The 22,696-nt window shown below is 44.0% G+C and overlaps 2 long non-coding RNA genes across 2 annotated transcripts; one reads left to right on the top strand and one right to left on the bottom strand.

The window, feature by feature from the left end:
• The first annotated feature begins 548 nt into the window (after nucleotides 1–548).
• LOC146183199 (uncharacterized) lies at nucleotides 549–7,753 on the top strand. The gene is made up of 2 exons (XR_014708758.1): nucleotides 549–3,576; nucleotides 6,721–7,753. It is a non-coding gene; the product is annotated as an uncharacterized LOC146183199 (long non-coding RNA).
• A 4,992-nt stretch (nucleotides 7,754–12,745) lies between these two features.
• On the bottom strand, nucleotides 12,746–20,827 carry LOC146183198 (uncharacterized). Its single transcript, XR_014708757.1, has 3 exons — nucleotides 20,611–20,827; nucleotides 19,770–19,876; nucleotides 12,746–12,812 (listed from the first exon to the last, which is right to left on the bottom strand). It is a non-coding gene; the product is annotated as an uncharacterized LOC146183198 (long non-coding RNA).
• Nucleotides 20,828–22,696: the final 1,869 nt, after the last annotated feature.

Genomic DNA, 22,696 nt, shown 5'->3' with positions numbered 1-22,696 from the left:
CCGGCCGGCGTTGCTGCGACCCGGTTGGAATAAGCTAGAAGCTTGGTGCAACCGGGTGAAAATAAGCAAATCGTTATTGCAACCCATGGATTGGCTTGGCTTTGTTTATTATTTTTGGATTGGGGTTTTTGCAGGAAAGCCCAAGGCAGATCACGTGTCGTGTGTTTGTAAACGACGTTTGGAATGTGTGGTCGTGTGAATCGCGATTTTTGCGCCGTGCACATTTCGTGCCTCAGTGCTCATCTTGCAGTTTCTTCATGGATTACGTTAGTAACGACAGAGGCGATAGACGCAGTAGAGGCTTCGTGCATCCACGGAAGTTGAAAGAGTGCTCCTACCTGCGGACCCCGTCTGTCTCTCCGTTCATTCTGCAACAAATCATATTTGCGCGTTGCTTCACAAACAGGGCGTCTTGGATTTATTTTTGAAGCATGAATGGTGCACACTGTGGCATACTAGAAACCAAGATCGTATGTAAAAGGCCTGTGTATGGGGATCGTGGTTTGGTTTGTGCTGCTATGGAAGAAGAATATTCTCAACGTGTATGTGGTCTTGGCTTTCGTTTTGAAGGTTGCAGTGTTTATGTAATCACCGTATGTGATCGCTTGGCTGATTCTGGAAGGGCGTTTATGTGCTCTTTCTTTTGCAATGCCGGGCACTCCAGATAAAACGGGTCTTTTCGAAGCTGCGAGCAGTTTTCCCAAAACTGCCTTAGCGAAAGGACACTTCTATTTCGCGTTATTCACGAGGTGTCCGCGTTCGCGTAGTGTGCAAGAGTGTGTAAAAAATATTTAGCATTCTCCCGTTCCTACGTTCCCTGAATCGCACAAGGTATAGGCACTAAGATGGAGCCGAAGTGGTGCCTTTCGCCCTCAATATATCCCAATATTAACTTCGAAAAAAATATCCAGCAGGTTCGGTACGCGATTTTCTTTTACCGCTTTTCCCAAGTTGCGTCGCCTGTCTGCACGCATTTTTCACGTTGCCCGCATTCTGCTGAAGCTACCTGAATTGAACAAACCTCTATCCACTAGTTTGATCCAAGGCTTTCTGACCGACCGCGCGCGGTTTGTTACTGCTAATACCCAGTCCTCTTTTTCAAAGTTTTCTTTCAGCTATGTGTTCCACAAAGCACTGTCCCTTACTCTTAACGATCTCCCTTCAGTAACTTCTACCATCCACATTTTAGTTGATGACTGTGTACTTCGCTGCTCTGTAACCAACTCGTCCGACGCTTCTGCCTTATATCTATCTATAATTCGCATACAATAGTGATGTGCTATGTGGCCTCCGTCCCTGAGAAGCTTTAGACTTGATTTCTTCTCACCACTGCCAAAACAACACATTCTACTTACAAAATTAACACTGGTACTACTTTTTCAAAGAATTTGTTTAAGTACCTTGGTGTTCACCTCCCTAATGGCTTAACATTGTCTTGCCTTGTAAGCCATGTAACTAATTACTCTAATAGAACTGTTGGATACCTCTATCGTAACCTACCCATGGCTGGCACCTTCTTGTGTAAAATTACTAGATTACAAAACCCTTGTGTGATCACAACTTTAATATACCAGTCATATAGTTGATCCACACTACTGTAACTTTACTGAACCTTATGAGCCTGTTCAAAACCATGCCACCAGTTTCATTCCCTCGAATACTCCTTCAGCATCTCTGCCATAAAATCTGTTACAGTCTCTGTTCTCGTCACTGTACTTCATGCCCCTGCCTTTATCACAAGCTTTTCATAGAAGACCTCATGGCAGTTGTCTCGGCTAACCTGTGTATAGAACACCTCGCACAGGTCATCGTAAAAGTGGCGTTTCACCGCATGCCCGCACAACTACATTTCATGAGTCATTCTTCGCAAGCACTGTTCACAACTGGAATCATCCCTCATCAGTGATCCTGTAAGCTTCAATACTGCCATCGAAGAACCTGTCTAATCATAGCCATGTATACCACTAGCCTGTCGCCATTTATCACTGTGCACAAGCCCATTCCTTCTGTAAAGTCTCTCATTAGGACCTCTGAGGTATCAATAAACACAAATAAAAGCATGGTTGATAAAGATTCCTTGCAATATGAGAACTGTGATTATGTTTGGCAGGAATATATATATATGTAACTGGATCACGTTGAACGGTGTTAAGCTTGAGCTTGTTACAATTGTCTTTCCTGTGATATTGAACTTAGAAATTAGGATACTGAGTGATAACACTGACATGGTGGCTTACCTTTTGAACTTCATTCCTTAGAATTTGATTGCAGTATTCCTTTCTTTGCATTCATCCTAAATGCAGGGGTGGAAGTGCTGCTCCATTTGCTTCATTCTGCTCCAGCCTGCTTTCCCTGCTCCAAAATTGCTTCAACTCGACTGCATCAATGTTCTGACATTAAATTTAGTGGAGCACGGTTTTGGCGCACAGTGGGCCATTACTGGTTTTGACAGCAAGAACCGCAATCCGAGACGATTAAGTTAAGCGACTATGAGAAGCGCAGCTGGGCAATGGTTTGTTATGAGTTCTGTATACAGGGTATGTGGCTGGTGTAGTCAAAACGATGGCAGCACACCGGTAGCAGAGGTGTAATGCATCTCACCCGAGCCTAATACGTATAAAATTTTAATATACTAGAAAAGTATGCTGCATAATGTTTGCTTGTAAGTAAATTTGAAGAATTCGTTACGGAAAATGTTCTGTGCACTTGATATAGCACCTACTCCCAGCCTTTTGAATCGCCTGTGGTGAGGGAAATGAGATCAGCGAGTGAAGCAGGCGCACCAAACTACTACAAGGTAGCGAAGCACTGGAAGTGGTAGGCGAATATGTTTACTTAGGACAGGTAGTAACCGCAGATCTAGATCATGAAAGGCAAATAACTAGAAGAATAAGATTGGGATGGAGTGCATTTGGTAAGTATTCTCAGATTATGACTAGTATCTTACCGGTATTGCTCAAGAGGAAGGTATACAGCAGTTGCATCTTACACTTACTCACCTATGGAGCTGAAACGTAGAGGCTAACAAAAAGGGTTCTATTTAAGTTGAGGACAACGGAGATGACTATGGAATGAAAAATGGTAGGTGTAACATTAAAAAATTGGAAGCACATAGAGTGAGTTAGAGAAATAACTTGAGTTAATTACATTCTAGTGGAAATCAAGAAGATGAAATAGGCATGGGCAGGGCATGTAATGCGTAGAGAGGACAACCGATGTTCGCTTAGAGCTATAAACGATTCCAAGGGAAGCAAATCGTCACAGGGGACAGCAGAAAGTTAGGTGAGCGGATGAGGTTAAAAAGTTTGCAGGAGTAAAGTGGATGCAGCTAGCACAGGTAGAGGAATATGATGCAACAGATGTTTGGTTTGGGCTAGTTGGTAGCAGTAGCAGAAAGTTGTCAGTTAGCGCCTGTCCTGTCTACATCTGTGTTGTCCCCGTCTCTTTTTTGCGCTATGTCTTCAAGAAACAGGTAGAGGAGTATGGGAGAGGCCTTCACCCTGCAGTTGGTATAGCCTGGCCGATGATGATGACTACGAGCCATTGGGAACTTGTCCAGCTGCAACGAACTACACGGTTTGTTTCTAGCGATTCTGCTGTGAATACAAGCAGGTGCTTCACCATCTAGCCTGTCATGCCTACGACAGACAAAAGCACACTTGGAACTCTTATGGAGGTGATGCCACTTAGGTGCCAGTCACTAAATGTGTTTTCAAAAGTGTTGGAAAGTCATATACAGGGCCTATCACCAGTGTGTTGAAACTAAGATAGCTCAAACAATAATTTGAGCAGCCACAGAGGGCCATAAAGTAATGAATTTGAAGGGGAAAAAGGCTATACCTAAAGTGCCGCCTATCTTCCCTGAAGGCGTTACTGGCCAGTACGCAGAAATTTATCGGCACAGGCGCAGGATCAAAAAGAATATGCACAAGATAGAAAGCAGAAATGTACTGTTCATTGATGTGAACTTCGAACTAGTGGCAATGCTTAAGTGCATCAAAGTGGTGAAGTCCACCTTTGAATCTTACAAAACAGTATAAATCTCTTAGTTAAACGATCTTCAATTATGAACTGTAGAAGGCAGCATTCCATTTGCTGCTATTTAACCCTTTGACTGGTTTTGCCGTACAGGTGCTGCGGCCGCATGCAGTCCAGAGGCGTTTTTGCAGTACAGGTATTGCGCTAAACGCATAGTGTTTGAAATAACTCGACACTGGAGGTGATTTATTTATTTATTTATTTTTTTTCGGAATATTCGACAGTCAAAGAGTTAAGTGAGGAAGCTAGAATTCTATTATTAAAAGCGAGTCTAGAATCTTGCTCCAAGACATAATGTGATTGCTCCAAAACTCTCGCTTTATTGCTTCAAAGCTGCTCCGAAGTTACTTTATTACTGCTCCATGAGCTGCTCTAAAATGCTTGAGCCTGCTTCCACCTGTGTAAACATGATTACTTTCTTCCCCTGTACGGCGCTTCAACCAAGAAAAAGCTCGATTATAATTTCTTTCCCGTGTTTTTTTGCTTGTGTGACTAAACTATTTAAACTAATATTCTGCCTTGAGGTCCTAACCAACTTAATAATCTCCTTAATAATAAGCGAAGCATATAAGCAGAAGGAGCGATCACTTTCACTTTGACATTAGATGTTGCAGAAAGTCAAGTTCATCATGGTTGACAGCAAAGTCTTATTCATTGTAATTTATGGCTGTATCAATACTTGTGCATGTTACTTTTGGAATGAGGTCTTTGAGATTGAGATAGATGTGGTCAGAGGTAGGGAGATGAACGGTGATTTATTTATTTATTTATTTTTTTTCGGAATATTCGACAGTCAAAGAGTTAAGTGAGGAAGCTAGAATTCTATTATTAAAAGCGAGTCTAGAATCTTGCTCCAAGACATAATGTGATTGCTCCAAAACTCTCGCTTTATTGCTTCAAAGCTGCTCCGAAGTTGCTTTATTACTGCTCCATGAGCTGCTCTAAAATGCTTGAGCCTGCTTCCACCTGTGTAAACATGATTACTTTCTTCCCCTGTACGGCGCTTCAACCAAGAAAAAGCTCGATTATAATTTCTTTCCCGTGTTTTTTTGCTTGTGTGACTAAACTATTTAAACTAATATTCTGCCTTGAGGTCCTAACCAACTTAATAATCTCCTTAATAATAAGCGAAGCATATAAGCAGAAGGAGCGATCACTTTCACTTTGACATTAGATGTTGCAGAAAGTCAAGTTCATCATGGTTGACAGCAAAGTCTTATTCATTGTAATTTATGGCTGTATCAATACTTGTGCATGTTACTTTTGGAATGAGGTCTTTGAGATTGAGATAGATGTGGTCAGAGGTAGGGAGATGAACACAGCACTGACTGTCAACTGAGGTTTGTTGGAAAACAGAGGAATTTATGCACATTTTCATAACATGTGACTCAGCCGAAGTCAAAACGTCATATACATGTATACCAGTTTTCTCTCCTAACAAAGCATTGACAAAAAAAAAAAAAAAAAAAAAGTAACAATAAACAAGAAATCACAAAAATCCAAAACGCAAGTGAAGTAGTATACATCATGAGCAAGCACATGCCTCACCGCTAAACATTCGATGAAGACAAATGAAAAAGCCAGGTTGAGCTGTATATGGGCTTCTGTTGTCAAAATGTAAAGTATGAATGAGCAGGATTAAGTCGTGTCGTTAGCCTTAAAAACCACCAGATATAGAACCGAAAACTGCCATACAAGAAAAGATATAACATACTAAGCGTTTTGAGTAAGCCTACGCTACTTACAGGATCTCAAGTTCTTTTTCACTGAGCATTATCGAAGGTGCACTGACGCACAAGCCCTTTTTCTGCTTGATGACTCTTGCCTCCAGAATCTCTCTTGTAATCTGCTTGTTGCTTCTACCAATAATCTTTGTTTTGTGAAGCCCAGTGCTTAAAGTCTGGCTCAATCGGAGGGGGTATGTAGTGATTCGAGCATTGGTGGAAAGGGAAATAAAGAGAGAAAGTGGCTGGTTGCCTGTTTTGCAAATCGTTTTATACAAAGGGGAGAAACCATTACTTTTCTCCATCTCTGGTTTTTATTAATACTCAATGTGAAACTGTTGAAACGGTAGAGAAAAAATCTTCCAATTACACCACTGACAAGAACAAAACAATGGTTACCTGGTTTGTATTCTTACAGTCCTCATGCTTGAATTCAAGCTTGTGGGGATCTCTGAACCCTCTTAAATATTATGGGGGGGGGGGGTCTCTGACACACCCCCTGGCTTTAAGCCCTGTAGAAGCCAGGGCATACAACCTGTGCACCTGCTGCAGTGCAAAGCAACGTTTCCTTCGCAGATGTTTCTTTTTTGCAAGTTTTTCATAGGTATAATTGTGTTCTCAGAGCCGTTCATTGAGGCATCTACCCATTTGTCCAATGTAACGTTTCCCACAGCTTAATGGGATCTCATACACCACACCTGTGCTGCAGGGTACAAATAAAGTCTGGTGTTCTATGCTGCATGCACGTCGCTGCACACCACAAGTTTGAGTGATCCTACAAAGCTTCGATAACTTTTCCGAAGCTGTAAAAACTACTTCGATATTTACTTTTTTGCCTATTCGTTTCAAATCATGCGATATGCTGTGCAGATAGGGTATTGCAACCAGATTTTGTTGTTGTATTCTGTCCACTGTGTTAGTCATAGCTTCCTTGCTGCTTGTTTTCATTTTTTTATAGGTTCCTTCAGCAACTGAGATGACACCATGTTCCGGATAGCCGGCTTTTTGCAACCTGTCAATTTGATGAATGAAGCTGCTTTCCAGGCATTTTCGAGATTATCTCATTCTTCTTTTGACTCCTCTTCCTTTCTTCTGTCACTAAATCTCATGTCAAACGTAAAATGGGAACAAATTTTCTCACAATCCCGGCACATTTCATTTTCCTCACTTTTGTTTCCCGACCTGGTGGGCTTGACTAGTCTTGTATCAGCTGACGGACTGGTTGGCCTTGGTGACCCATACTCAGGACATTCTCGGTGCCTAATACTCCGTGTCATTAAAGTTTCTTCCTCCTTCTCCCAGTGCATTTCTTTCTTTACCGTTTCCACCTAAAGCATCTTGTCCCAACTATATCTCTCATTTGCATTAACCTAGAACACTGCTTTTCCTTTGCACCATTGCCATTCAGTCCCCCATTTATCTTGACTCTCCTCCTTTTAATTGGTGTACCTGGCTGGAGTCCTCCATGTCGAAGTGACAGATGGCCCTGGTTCTACAAGTTGCAAACCTCTTTGGCACTCATTTTTGTAGCCAAATAAAGTTTATTACTACTACTTCTACTAGGTCTTGAAGTACAGTTTAAAGAGTTGAGGAAAGGTCTACAGGGACCAGCATAACTGAAAGCGAAACTTAAAAAACACAATTAGACCTTAAACGTGGGTCATTTTATTTTGCAGTTCATAACTTATATTTTGGATAGTTCCAAAGAAGCTCTGAATGGTCGCGTTTGATCGTGCTTCTCTACCTTAACATTTCTAACTGAAGGTATGAATGCATTCTAGAAAAGAAAGCAAAAGCCTTCAGGGCTAGGCTTTTTTTGTGCTTCTAAGTGTTGCAATTTTTTAGAAAAATTTGGCATTGGCAGAACAGCCAAGTTGAGTATTAAATTTGGGTAAAATGAATTCTGCTTTAACCATACACTCTAAAATTGCCCAGTACTCTTGCTGAATTTTGGGGGTGCTATTAAAATCACTTGTTTTAACATTTCAAAAGCCTTTTTCTGTTTCTTCTTTGGCTGCATATACTGCAGCTAAGTCTCTTGATTTTAGGCGAGTATCTCAATTTTAAGGCACTTTTGATGACTCAGTACTCGTGCCTTTTCCTTTCTTAGAAATTTTTGCCTCAAATTCAAGTTATTTATTTCATACAAAGAGGAAGCAGCCACAGTTAAGCAATTACTGTGTCTTGATGAGCTGGCCCATCAGGTGATGAGGAATGCTTTGTATATACTGATTCACTAAATGAGAAGCATGGGCATGTTCAACTCAAATAAAATTAGCTACCTTTTCTTAATCTTCAAAAGGCATTTGATACAGTGACCCTTAAGATTTTAACTACCAAACTGAACTACTTAATTGTCTTCTGCTGTCCATTTATTGCTATTCTTATGAATTTTTGCATCAGATTAAACAACCAAATCAAACCTGGTGATAATGTATCAGTAAAGGGGGTTGTAAAGGGTGGGGTTTATTCCATCTCCCATACTTTTTTCCTTAATTTAATAGCACAAGACTCAAAATTTAAACTTCCACGAGTTTGTCCTTCTAGAATGAACAAATTATGTCACTAAGTGTTCTGACAATGCAATTTCAGTGAATAAGAATCTGTTGGCACCATGCAGGGGGTCATGTCGACGCCCATGTCAGTATCTATATCTGTGTAAACTTTCCCAAAACATAATTCTGTTGGCGTATTTAACGCAAGAAATTTTTATGCACGGGCTAAATTGAAACCACTGTGATGATCGAGCGCGTACCTGGCCATAACCTTCTCTATTTTTTCGACCTGGCTCTCTTATGAGCCCGTTTCATATGTGCGGGTATACCTTGCTCTCGAAGCTTGCCGTCCCTCCTGTGCGCTAAGAAGGAGCAAGTGACAACTTCGGAGCAGTACGCTGCCATCTACGCTACCTGCTCGGGTAGTTCCGGCCGTACACAGGCGAAACCGAAACTATACAGCGGGTGAGCGCAAATCGCCACGCTAGTCATGTATGCTGAATACGCGCCACGCACCGCCGCGGGTGTCACTCCTTTCATAATGTTCGGGAGCGCCCGGGAGGAATGGCTAGCGAAGCGATCGTACAACGTACACCTGTACATATATATGCCGCGCGTACTAAATTATCCTCGACCGAGAGGTTTTGTTTTCTGCCATACTCGGCCTAAATTCGTGTGCTAAAAGCGGGGACGATAATGGTGGTTCCAAAATTTAAAAGACTGATATAGATATTATAATTGCGACCTCAGCAAACCTATAGCTGTTAGTAAATGAGGCGCTAGTGCGCATGACTAGTTAAAAAGTATTGTCAGTTATATACCAGCGCCTGCTTAATTGTTATCGCACCGCATACACGGGCACAATTAAAAGCCTCCAGCCAAACCAACACGTGAAACTGCATGTTAATTCTGCAATGCCCGCAGTCCCGGCATAGTTTCTTTTTTCACGACTCGCACCCGCAGCAGCGGAGGCTGCAACGAATTGCATGCCGCCCGTAAGCGTGTACGTGGCGTCGATCGGCATTGCAGTGCACCGTTGTGATCATTTAAGAGCCAACAGATCCCGTACGTCTTTGTTGGCCAGCGTGTATAAACGAACTGTCTGGCGACTCGAGCAGGGTAAGCCATGCTAATTCGACCAGGAGGCGACTTCGTGGCAGGAATTGCATGGTTGCGATTTTATAGGAAGTCGAGATTGAATTGCGATGTCCCAGTGGAAGCTAGGTGGAACGGGACTGCATGGCCGTGCCACAAAAACGTAGCAGCCGCGGGCAAAACCAAGCACCCAACAACGCAACAGTGTCTTCTCCCTCCCCCGCTGTGCTGGTGCAGTTGACGTACTCGACTTCTGTGTCCAAGGGTGTGGGATTCAATCCTGACTGGGGTGACTGCTTTTCAATGGGAGCGAATACTAACAAGGCGCCCGCGTGTACTGCGCGGTACGGTAAAAACCCAGCCAGATGGTCGAAATTCTCGGAGCCTTCCACTATATATACGGCGTATCTCACAGCCTGATCGAGTTGCTTCGGGACCTCATAAACCAAACCAAACCATCTTTTGCAGTGCAGTTTAATTCGTCCCCCACGTACCCACCTCGCATACACAGCATATGTAACGCGACTCATTCGAACATTTGACCTCGAGAGCTATTATTCGAACTGAAGTGGAAGCGCGAATTTTCATGTGGCACTTGATCTCAGTGCGTGGTTATGCATATGTTTGTTGTGAACATAAAATATGGAAAAAGAAGTAAATTTTTTTACTATATATTTTGCGCGGCCGGATTTACAAGAAATGGTACATCCAGCAGCCAAATGACCGTGTTGTTTAGATTATTCCATGGTCGTCTCTAACAAATCCAATGCGTAAGATATGCATCAGAGTGCATCGCCGAACTTTCTTCCTCTGATGTGCTCTTTATTCGCTTCGCTGGTTACGCGACTGCCATAGGGCTGCGCTGTAAACTGAACTCGATAAAATATTTTAATTATGTGCTCAATTAGTAGAGCTGGGCTTACCTGCTTAGTACAATAATCAGCGAAAATTGATGTCCATTAGCAACCAAACTGGAAAGAGGGTTGAATCCGTGCCGCGGAGGGCGTGGCGTCGCTGGGAGAATCGACGGCGACGATGCGCCGGCCGACAGCTTCCAGTCGATGACCAGATGCATAGCAGGCTCGGTCTGTAGAGGTGAGCACTGCACAAGTGCTGCCGATATTTTACGTCGCAGTCGACAAGGAAGAAGTGAAAGGGATGAAGTTGACTTACGTTGCACTCTCTCCAGGCGTTTTAATTGAGCAGTGGCCCGTTCATGTTTGGTGTCAGCGCTGCATTTTCCTTTTTAGTATCAATCAAGCAGCTCGATCAGAACACTGTTAATTGTGCTTGAGGGAGTATGTATGACAAACTCTAAGTGACGACTAGATATATCAAATTTTCTTTATTAAAAATAGTAGTTGGCAGGGCTCTTACCTGCAGGTATACGTAAAGCCTGATAGCATCTGGTTTAAGCACCCTTCCATATATATTTCATGGAAATCAGGTTAAGCCTAGCTGAGTCCACTTAGAAAGGTACCCTCTCGCAAAACGTGGCTTGCCAGTGCGAAAGCACGAAGGTGCTGTATAGAAACTAGCAGATGTCGTCCTTGCATGATGGAAACTGGCAGCTTGAAATATGAAATCTATGTGTGCCAGGAGGAATTCTATGTAATATTAAGCATTGCAATACTTTGCTTGAAAGCATATGCTTTTTTTTTTGCTCATTAGTTTCATTCACAGTGCACATGGGGTGTCCACTCAGAGACATCTACTCTATTTTCCTTTTCCAAAAGCTTGCTTTGTCCCTGACAGAGTACTGCCAAATGTTTCACTTTTTTAGGCTAAGAAATTTCTCACTGCAAAATTGGAAAGTGTACCAAGCAATTAAGTAAGGCAACAATGCTATGCTTCAGAATACTCAGGCTACTAGAGGCATTAAGCTGAAGGTTTCATCATTAAAATCTTGTCAAACATGAGGATAGTCCGAAACTGAATTGATAAACTACTGAAGTTAATACTGCATTTATGGTTCCAAAAATGGCTGGGATCACACGTGCATGCTGATGGTACAGTGTTGCAACTTTTGCTGCTATACGTACCTTAATACTATTTCTCAATCTTTTGGAACGCTTTCATATTGGCAATGCTATTTTTTTAACTGCTGATTTTACTTACAATTACTGTGCCTAAAGGTTAAAGGTGTGGGAAAGGTTATACCAGAAACTGAAATACACCTAAATTGAGCAAATGCAACAAATATTTCGGGGGCACTTCTGCACCGCTGTTAAGGAAAACATGCCACAGCATTTACGACTCCTGTATCCTCATCCCTGTACATTTAGTTGGCTACTTGTTGACTCACCAATCTTAGTTTGCGCTTTTATCACACATACCAATTTGTAAGTTTACTAATTATCACATGATGTGAATGAACTCGCAACTCACACATCTGACTTGGGATTCTGAAAGGCAATGAGTTTTTCTCATGCCAAAAGAGCTGCTTGAGTAGGCAGCTGGACCATACCATGGTCCCCACATCACCCAGACCAATCCATCCGGTCATACCATCTGCCAGTTATCCTTGTCGCTCAAAATGCCTTTTTTGGTAAATATGACCTTTTAATGCAATCACATTAAATTAGGTGAGGGCTTCAACTATTGTTACATGGTAAGAATTACTGCACACGCTTTTGTTTATGCCCTTTTAGTATGCTGCCTCACCATCCCAGTAGCATAGAGGCACAGCAATAGCGTATTGAGAGGGTATCCAAGGTTAGAATCTCATTGCTACAAGCATGTCACCTCGCTATTGAACACAATTCACTTTGAAGGGCCAAGATTACAATATTTTAGTGAAGTGATTAGCACTGCCAAATGTTTGAGCATTACATGAGGTGACAGTATGGGTGTAAGTATCCCACAGACAAGGACATTGCAATTAAGTTGCTGCTCATTAGCAAAATATTGAATTAAACCACTCTTCTGCAATTCAACAAACACCGCCCACTTTGCCTTTCCATCACCAGGCCCCGTCTGCAGTTCCAAGCATCTTCATTGGGCTTACCTCTAAATATTGTCTACGAAACATATCTGTGAACTTTTCTTACTTCACTGGTTTTGCAGATTATTTCCTGTCTCAAAAGGAATAACAGAAATACATGTGGCTCTATGACACATACAGTAAAATACTTACCTTTCTAGGTAGGCTACAAAAGGGAAGTAATGCAGAAGGTAGGCAGTCTAAACATAAATGTGTGTGTCAACATGGTGTTTTGGCACTGGAGTGTTTATTACTCCAATCATGTGCGTTATTAATGAATGAAAAGGCACATAGGTAGGAATACTTTATTTTGACACAGAAGCTATGGCCAACGTGTGTAAGTGAAGTGCAGACTTGTGAGCACACTGTTGAGCCAGTAGCACAGGGAGCAGTCAACTTGGACCAGGGAATGCCATGCTTTGAAAGGTGGGCAGCTGTTGTGATCTCTCGACTAGCATCAGTCACGTGCAGGATCGGCTGTCATGGGGAGAAAAAACAAAAGTATGCAAGCTCAGAACAATAACAAAACACTCAGAGAAATTCAGAGACGTACTAAATTTAAATAAAAAGATAAAAGGCCTGCAGACTATGCAGCAGCTCATATATTCTAATAGTGGATTTGCATATGGTCACTACACCCTCAAAAAGAAAAAGCACAAATGCTGAATTCATGACTCGTCAAAGGAACCAGACCAAAAGAAAAGCGTGCACCATGTAGCATAGCTCAAGAATGAGAAAAGCCAAAACAGCAAAAAGGTTACCCTAAGTAAGGCCAGTACTAGTGCTCTCTGCATGCGTGCGACAATGTATCACTGCAGTGCACATGCACAGCAGAAATGGACACCGCGGGTGGTAAAGAATTGATATGAAGTTATCAACACTGGCCGCAGACATCAGAACAGACCGGTGATTGTGCTTTGGTATAACGCAAGCGTGCGGACTTTGGTAGGTTGTGAAGCATATAAATAAACGTTGAGACATCTTGAAAACCATGTGTGCACATTTTCATTTGCTGCTGCATCCAAGAAGTTTCACTTGCACTGTTCATTAGACGACATGCGTTGCTCTCGAATTGTAGCGTTTGTCGACTACACAGCATGATTCCAGAATCGCAACTAATTCAGCTGTGGACTTTTCATTTTCTAAACTTGCGAAATCCTTCCTATGGGCTGTGAAGAAGAATGAGGAACTGTTCCACCCAAATGTAGTCGCTCGCACATGAAGCAGCCACAAGTCATTTTGTGCCAAACAGTAGTTTCCATACAAGTAACAAGAAGTTCTCAAGCTATGTGACAGGATCATAGCTATTTACTTTGAGGGTGGCCACAGCAAACAGGCAACAACCACAAGATGGCCAAATCCCTCACTGAACTGCAGCACCACAACAGTAATGCCAGCATCATAAAACCTCTGGCTGTCTTTGATATACAGTCCTCATCACAAATACACCAGCTCATGTTGTTAAGGAGGCTGTCCATGAGCATCTTACTTCTCAAAGCAGCTGAAAGTATTGCAAACTGAGACCAACACTTGACTAAGTGCAGTAGCAGCACTACTAACATTCAGTGTGTTAATGGAGTATAGACACCCTGAAACAGATAAGACAAAAAATCAATTATAAATTATTTAGCGGTTGAAGATAAAAATCAGGTGATCTGTACAAAGTACTGTCTTGCATGTCGTTAACAAGCAAAATGCGACCAAGATTAGGTGCATATGCTCCTGTAAGATGAAGTACTGCACTCACCTAGCCCAAGCAGTGCGAGTACCTCCAGTCAAAACGCTTTCAAGTGCCATCATCCATGAGATGGTTGCCCAATAGCAATCGGAATTTTCACAATGCTGCGTTCCTTATCTTCAGCCAGCATTTTTCACTCTTCCCAATGGATGCAACCCTCCCCAAAACTCCAAACTCAAGACATCAATTCAGTCATGCAGAACTGTCAATAATGACCTGAACCACAAACCAACTTGGAGAGGTAGAAGCAGGCTTGAGCACTTTGAAGCTATAAAACTGAAGTTTTGAAGCATTCAAATTGTTTTGGAGCACGTTTCTAAAGTCAAATGATTTTATTAGCTGAATATTTTATACCTGACATACCAAAATAACCTATTTGATTCCTTTTTATTCAAAGATCAATGCATTGCTGAAAATATAAGACTAACAGCCAAAACATGTACAGATATTTAAAATAACACAAATGACCTTAGAAACAATTTGGAACAAACTAGCAGAAAATGCAATGCTTGTTTCCATACTTGATGCCCGAACGATAAGTTCGACTAAAAACATGACTATTTCAGCCTGAGAAATGTGGACTATACCACTATGATGTGCTCAAGCACCACTGGACTAGTTCGGAGTTCACATCAATAAGCAGCACATTTCCACTCCCTATCGTGTGCATATAATTTTTTTTATCCATGCCTGTTCTGATAAAATTTCCAAGGCACTGGTCAGTAATCCCTTCAGTGCGGATAGACTGCACTCAAGGGTAGCCCTCTCCCCCTTCAGATGCCCTACTCCATGGCCTTCTGTCAGTAGCTTCTCACGTTTTCGCTTGAGCGGCACCCGAGCTTAGTTTTAACACGTTAATGATGGGCCCTGCATGCCTGCCCAACACTTGTGACATTTCTAATGATTGACACCTTCATGGTGTCACACCCATAATACTGTATGTTTTTGTCTGACGTATGTTTGACGAGCTTATTATTAACAAAGAGGTTCAATGAAATAGATCTACGACTGCCAGAAACGAGGCTCATGCTAATCTGGCTCATGGGATTTAACGTCCCAAAGCAACACAGGCTATGAGAGGCTCATGCTCTTCTATTTAGCAGAAAAGGAAAAATATATAAAGGCTCTGTTACGACACAGGTATGCAAACCAACAGAATGAAATTGAGGAAGCATATAATTAACTAAGAAAAAAAAAAAATCTGCATTGGTGATGAACGGTAATTAGTAGTGTATCTACTGTCAAATGAAAAATAACTCATTGCAAACTAGAAAAACAAAAACAAGAAACATGCCACCGTTGAGGACCGCGACCTGCACATTATGCATCCCATGCTTTACAAACTACTAGCTACAATGATGGCTGTGCAATCTTTTACTTTCAAGCTATTTATGTTGCATGTATCCCAACATAGACAGCGTTCACCAGTGCTCAACTAAACCGCAGCAACAGACGTGGGAATGCCCTGTAAATACAGCAACAAGGTTAACAACTGGGCGAGTTGGTAATCATTCATTTTAAGCCAGCCAAAAGACTAGACACAGAGAAGCCAGCCTCATCTCGTTAGCTTCTATTCCCTGTCTCGTTTTTTGGCTGGTTTAAAATAAAATACAGCAAGTGCCAAGTAGAACATGATGTGGAGTGTGGTGTCTGAAGGGTTGTGTATGAACGAGCAGCGCCGGCGCGGCGCGCCACTGCTTGTAGTGTGCCCAACCTCCGACAGGCAGTGAGACTCACGGATTCGGGCAGTACAGCCAGTGGTGACTCTTTCGTCTTCCCACGACAACTCTAAACTGTTAGAAATTCGCTGAAAAAGAATGTATTAGTTTAGGCTGTTTACAGTCTCCAAACACACCACGAAATATGTCAGCTGTATTGCATTTCGCTTCTGCTTAAGGGGGGACATGGCTCTTAAAATTATTTTCCAATTTTTGACCAAATTTGATAAAACCTGGAATTCTGATTCAGTTTCTTGCACTGATTTCAAACATGTAACCATTTTTCCAGCTGCCCAATCAGAATACCAGGTTTTATCAAATTTGTTGAAAAACGTAGGAAAAGTAGCTTGAAGAGCCATGTCCCCTTTAAAAGCAACCAGTTTGGCCATGATTTCAATTCGTGAAATCGCATTCAATTAGAATGCAAAAAAAAATTGTCATAGGACTTCTTGCGAGGATGCTTTAATATTTAGACACCGTGTGCAGCAAAATATAACTGATTAAAATCTCGAGGAAACGCAAAGTAGCCAATAGCGTGCGTAAGTAGCACGCCATGCCAAAACTGCCGTTCGTCAAGCGTAGGTACCACCTCCGTCAAAGAAAGAGAAAGCCAATATTCTTCTCGATTTAATTTATCTGTGAACTGGAGGCGACGGCGGTAGACAAAAGACAAGAAGCTCAGGCGGCGTGCCCACCCTGTGGTGTGCGAGAGGTGCTGTTATATCATAGCTCACAACAGCACCGCTGCCAGGGCCGGCACGTGTTCTGGCTGCAATGCTCTTCACTGATTCTGCATGTAGAAGGTTCCCCCCCCCCCCCCCCCCCCCCCGCCCTCAATTTCCTCTGTCGAGAAAGATGGCGCCGCTGCGGCAGCAAGACTGTATCTGTGGCTGAGGCGTCATGAGTGTTGAACACCAACCTTGAAAAAGATAGCACCTCACCAAGCGTTCGAATGTTGGCCTTTCCCAGTGGTTTGTATGAGGTTTCCAGTTCCTAGCCTCCAGTGGTATATAAAACTGACCATATGTGAAAGCGCCTTATCGCAGACCAGACTGCCTGTGCTCGCTGATAGCTGAAACAGCCTCATCTGGCGCTACTCTAATTTATTAGGCGAACTCCCCGCTGCACCACACCAGCGTAACCCGCACATGGCATTTTACGCTTTAAAACACGCAAGAGCGGTGTCTGACTGCTGCTCTTTAGTCACCGAGGGGAGTAATTTTATATATTTGTTTGTATCGTTCAATGTGGCCGGCGCGCGCCTAATTGTTTACGACACTGATTGACTATTTAAAAATTGCTCATTAAAGATTTATCTTATTTCATCGTCAAGGAGATTTCTAAACTCTATCAAGCCTTTGCGGCTATTTCAGTTATGAGACGTTCCAATCAACAGATTAAAATGAAAACCATACCCACATTTGGTTTTGAATTTTCTCATGTGGAGAAAAAAAAAAAAGTGTACATGACTCCAAAAAAACAACAAAAGGGCTGTGTCTCTGGAGCAATGGTCCTAAACCGGCTCAAAGTGTGAGGACGCCGTAGCAGAGGCGTCCGGATCACTTCGGCCACCTGGGATTCTTCAATGAAGCTGCCATCATCAAGTATATGCCTGCCATGCTTTCAGCTTCGACCAAAATGCCGTCTCCCAATTAGGATCAGACTAGGGTATCCCAGCTCAGTACTCGAGAGCTTTAATGACTAAGCCACCGCGGTGCCGTAATAGGTAAATAAATAAGCTAAGAAGACTAAACTTCTTTCTCGGAGCGTATCATGGTCATTTCATCCATTTCGCTGCAGCGACGCCGCGAATGTGTATTTTACTCCGACAAAGTGACTATAAAGGACATCGGCCCTCTGTGTACAAGCCCGAATCCGGCTCAGACCCGTACGTTTAAGCCCACCCCGAGTCCAGCAAAAATTTTCATTTGTCGGCCCAGACGGCCCGTGGGTTGAGCCGCACCCAGCTTTTGGGCCTGTGCATGCCCACGCAGTGTCGTGTGAAGCGCGTGCTACCTTCACCTGACGCTTCTACATAAGGTTTGACGATCTTCTATTTTTTCGGTTCCTGGGGCTGCCTTTCAGTGGTTCGCTTTCTACTTTTCGATGTCTGAAAGGTAGGCAAGGCAGGCAGAGAATATAGTGGGGACCGCTTCCTTTGCTAGCAACGCTTTGCAGCATATGCCCATTTAACTCTGTCGTCCATGTTTTGGACACAAACCTGGGCTCAAAGTGCCCCTCACAAACAGTGACAGTACAGCTCGGCCCTTTCTTGGCATGCCGGCCACCATAGCTGAAGTCGTTCGACATCTTTTCGCACCGAAGAAAGCTGACATTTTTCATTGCAGAATATGTAGCCTGTATTGCAGCGGTGAACAATGCACTTTTTTCCACATTACATTACATTACAACTTAGAATATACCATGATCGAAGAAAGGCGTGGAGCGGGGGCGTCAGCGAGAAAAACAAAATGCGCACCGATGCAAGTTGAGAACTGACTGGCAATCTTGCGGCGCCAGTTAAGTTTGCGGGCTTCGCCCAGAAGGAGATTCCGAAGGGGCGGCCAAGGTCAAGGGGCAGCTTGACGCGGGCCGATTTATGACGGTCACGCAGGCGACCGCTTCTCGGAAGTGAGCCCAGAACACACGGCAGCGGGCGACGCTGCCGGCTCTGTCCGTCCCGCGACGGAGGCAGAGCAGTGCAAGTGGAAGGCACAGCATAAGCGCAGTGGTTGTGGGTTCGGCACTAACTGCTGTGTCTCCCGGTTCGAGTGGAGAGGGCGCGGAGGCCATAAATCCCGAAATGCGGTGTAACACGGGCCTGGGGAGAACGCGCTGTTGACATGTCTTCATGGGAAGACGCCTGTACGTCCCTTTGAATCCGCCGCCCGTGCGCAACCAACCAAGGGCAGGGATCGGAATGTTTGGGCCTGAGGTTTGCATGTGTGTGTTTATGTGTGTGTTTTCGGAAGTGTAACCGTCGACGCCGTTTGTCTTTGAGACTGCTTGGCACCTCTTGCGTGGGAGGATTTTGGAGAGGGAGAAATCGCAGATGTATGTGTTTGTGTGCGCAACCACTCGCCGCATAGTGCATGCTTTGTGTTTGCATTACTTCACATGCATAGGAGAGGGGTATATGTGGCACAGTGATTGGCCAGCCCATTTTGAAGGACTGCATGTTATTGGCCACAGAGTGACTAGTCGTTGATTGGTTAACGGACTAGACTCGAATTTTGAGCGCTAAGGAAGGAGCGTTGGGACAGTTGGGCTCGGAGGACGGTAGGGCTCAGACGAGGGCAGACGGTTTGTTCGAGGAGGGAGGCTAGGCTGACGGAGGTCTCAAGGGACTCCGGCCTAAAGTGTAGCAGAAGGCCAAGGTCTGATTCTGCTAGCCTCTGACCTCCGATCGTGCACCCAGTTGCAGTTAGCCCTCTATGTTTTGATATCACATCTGACGACGTTATTGTAAATAGTTTGTAAACAAGTGTAAATAAATGTGTGCAGTCGAGAAGGGAAGTCCTCATCTCCGCACCGCAATGTGTTGCTGAGCTACGGACGCAGCGGTGGTCACCAACACCACTCGGTACGAGCGAAGGCAGAAGAAACCAACCTGTGCAGGAATATCATTCGTTAAAGAAGGCAGCTTTGCCAGTTTTTCACAGCGAATTGAGAAGACAATATAGCGTGGTTTGATCTTCCATCTTGCGCAAACATTTGTTTGTTTTTGGAGCTAGTCTGGTTTTCTTAGTCTGAATCAACTGTTACATTGCACACTGTTTGCAATGCATTAATTGCAACTCGGAAAGAAAGGCTGCAAACTACAAGCTGGACACTGCAGCTGCAGGAATGCTTGCTTGTTTGATTCATTCATGCACTCTATGCAAACTGGGGACCTGTGCCCAAGCATGTTCCCCATGTAAAACAAATGACCAGTCGCGGTGGCACAGCAATTGTTTTGAAATTAAGTACAGGGCTCACCTTGTGGCGTTTGAGCATATGCTGTCTCCGCCTTTCATAGTCCCATTGTTCAGCCTCAGCAACCAGCAAGTACATGCTAGACTCCAAAACACATACCAGGAAGGTCCCTGCGTACCAAATATTAGACGTCAGCTTATAAGCGATCTTCACACACACAAAACAAATTGAATTTAAAACAAGTACATGTTGATGCACTTTAAGCACAAGGCGAAATCGCTTACCTCACCGTAATCAGAAAGCGGCCCTGCATACATTTGACCGTGCGCAGTCATAAAATGAGGTATGAAATCATTACACCGCGTCATAGCAACGAGGGCCACACAAAATGATAGTATGTCGCACAAATGGTTAGTACGTCGTGGTGCATCGAAACAAAAGCTTCCCACACAGGCCTGTGTGATCCTCGCCTTTCCTGCTTCTACGCGTTGTTTTGTCATGTCCTAGTACCTCCTAAAGTCCCTCTATCAGCTCAGAGACGTTACAATCATTAACTATTCACCCAGACAGGTGCGGAAAGTTTACCCAAGTTTCCCGCCCTTTTCAAGCGCACGCAAGACTGATAGTCAGGCGTGCTTTACATGACTGAGATTTTCGTGCGGTTGGCCTAATAAACGGTATTTAACCGCATGTTCCTTAGTGTCCAACTGCGTTGAGCTTTCGATTGAAACCTTCGATAATACACCTTTGGGGCGTTCGGGCCCACTGCCGGCCAAGCAGGCTCAATGGTCAACAGAACATTCGGGCGCACGGACGTTGAAAACTAAATGTAGAACTCTAGACAGTGGGCAATGACTCAATACATGCATACTGAAGTATCTTAAGAATAGAAAAAATTGCTTACGTAACGTACAACACGAGAGCACACGGCTGACACGGCGACACAGCTCTCACGCCTCCCACCATGAAAGACGACGACCAGCCATTTTGCTACTAAAAGCAACACAAAACCCACAAAACAATAGCCGGATGTGACGTTTTTCTTAAACCGGATAAGACGTCATGGGTTGCAGCAAGCATTTTGCTCCTGCAACCCGGTTGCAGGAAGCATTCCGCTGCTGCAACCGGGTCGCAGCAGACGACGCGCCTGAGCCCCTGAGCCATTAGCCAGTAGCAGCCTCCTTCCGAGCCGGCCATCATCATCATTAGAGTCCCTAGAAGTATTTGCTAGTCTGCCGTCCGAGCGGGGTTCCCTATGGAACCGGTTGGCCGCTTCCCGGATGAAAGCGCAGGGGGCGCTGTACGCATTCGGAGCGTGGTCGCGTTGTGTACGTGGTGCTGTGGCGGTTGTGCCGTACCTGCGCCGCTCTGATCCGTTGGTGCCGTGACAAGGCTCGTGCACCACGTGCACTTTTTTCGCTCGCGAGCCGGAATGCGCGCAAATTAGCTAGCATGTGTGCAAGTGTGCCTTTTTTACGGATATGTGATCGCGCCATGTTCAGAAAACGGGGTAAGCGTGATAGCACGTGTTTCTTGCCCGGGTGCAAGACCGGGTAGCGCTCGTGCAAGGTGAAATGTTCTCTCTTCAGGACACCGAAAGACGCAGGGAAGAGGCAAGAGTGGGAGCGCAACATCAAGCGCGGCGGCAAAGGCAATAACATTGTTTATTGTCTCAGCTAGGGCATAAAGGAATATGCAAAACGAAAATTAAAAGGCGTAATAAATGAAAGAAAATAGGCTGGCTGTGTTCTAATAAAATTCAAGAGAGAACGATGATACGGCCCTTGCGTGCAAGCAATGTACGAAGATGGGTTGCTCGGTGAAAGGCCCACTGCCGTCAGGTGCCGATATCGTCGGCTTCAGTGGCGGGCAAACCCACAAGTGGTGAATATCTTCCTCATTATTTTGTGAGTTGCAGACAGGAAATCCTGGACGTTGATATAAATATCGGTATATATAAATATCGGATGATCCGGATCGGGGTTGCCCTCACATTACTGTAACACGAATAAGCTAGTGTCGACGTTTGTGAGCGACACTTCAAATCCTGCTTTATCGAGCGAAGTTTTAAGACAGGTAAAGGTAATTGAGATTCCACGGGATGTTACGCAACTCACGAAGGATGCCGCTGTTTCCTGACACTCCAAAATACTTGTTGAAACCCCTGCCTCTCAAGAGGAAGGAGCGCAACTTGTACGAGCAAAAACAGTCAGCAGGGAGACCTGCAGAGAAAGAAAAAAAGTGCACTGATCCTGAAGCATCAGTGGAGCCAGTTGAAGAATACAGCGGTGGTGGATCGTGTGACGTGAGCCTGCTCCAGGAATGCAGAAAGCTGCATGCCACGTACTGGGGACAAATGTCGATATTTCTGATGTTGAACAACGAACATTCGCATAGTGCCACTCAAGCGAGGACGAATCTCCGGAGGCAATTGGCATCGGCGAGTTCTGTTCCATCGCAGTGGTGAAGCTGCCATGAATGCTGCTGTGTGCATTCGAGGAAACAAAGTCAAAGAGATAGCTGTAAAGTCGACAGAAGAGGTAATTAATCTTATTCAGGACATTGCGAAACTCAGCTTGTGTCCTGGCAGCGGATTGAAGCTAGCTATTACCAAGACCTTTCCCACCTACAATGGGCGTTGCTTAATTTGCGACGAACTGTACCATTATTTCTGATGCAACATGCATATAGCCTGCAAGTACTTGCGAAAGTTAACTCAGAGCACCCTGTCAAGAAGAAGAAAAAATTAAGAAACAGACTTCTATGTCTCGAGCTGTTTGTCGTACGAAGGACAAGGTGGCAAAGCTGGTAAAAGCTCTCGGTGAAATGAAAAATGAAAATGAACACCTTCAAGGACAGAGTTTGAAAGAAGTGTTAGTGCCCTTCCTCTCAACTAACAGCTGGCTGTTAAAATATGTTTTAGAGGTTGCAAAACGGAAGTCAACAAAAGTGATGGCATATTCTGATGAGTGGCTACTAGGCTTCCTACG

This window comes from Amblyomma maculatum, chromosome 7 (genome assembly GCF_055883805.1).
Source record: "Amblyomma maculatum isolate TAMU_Amacu chromosome 7, ASM5588380v1, whole genome shotgun sequence".
Taxonomy (NCBI): domain Eukaryota; kingdom Metazoa; phylum Arthropoda; class Arachnida; order Ixodida; family Ixodidae; genus Amblyomma; species Amblyomma maculatum.
Note: the sequence above shows the minus strand (reverse complement) of the source record. Positions and strands in the feature narration are given on the sequence as shown.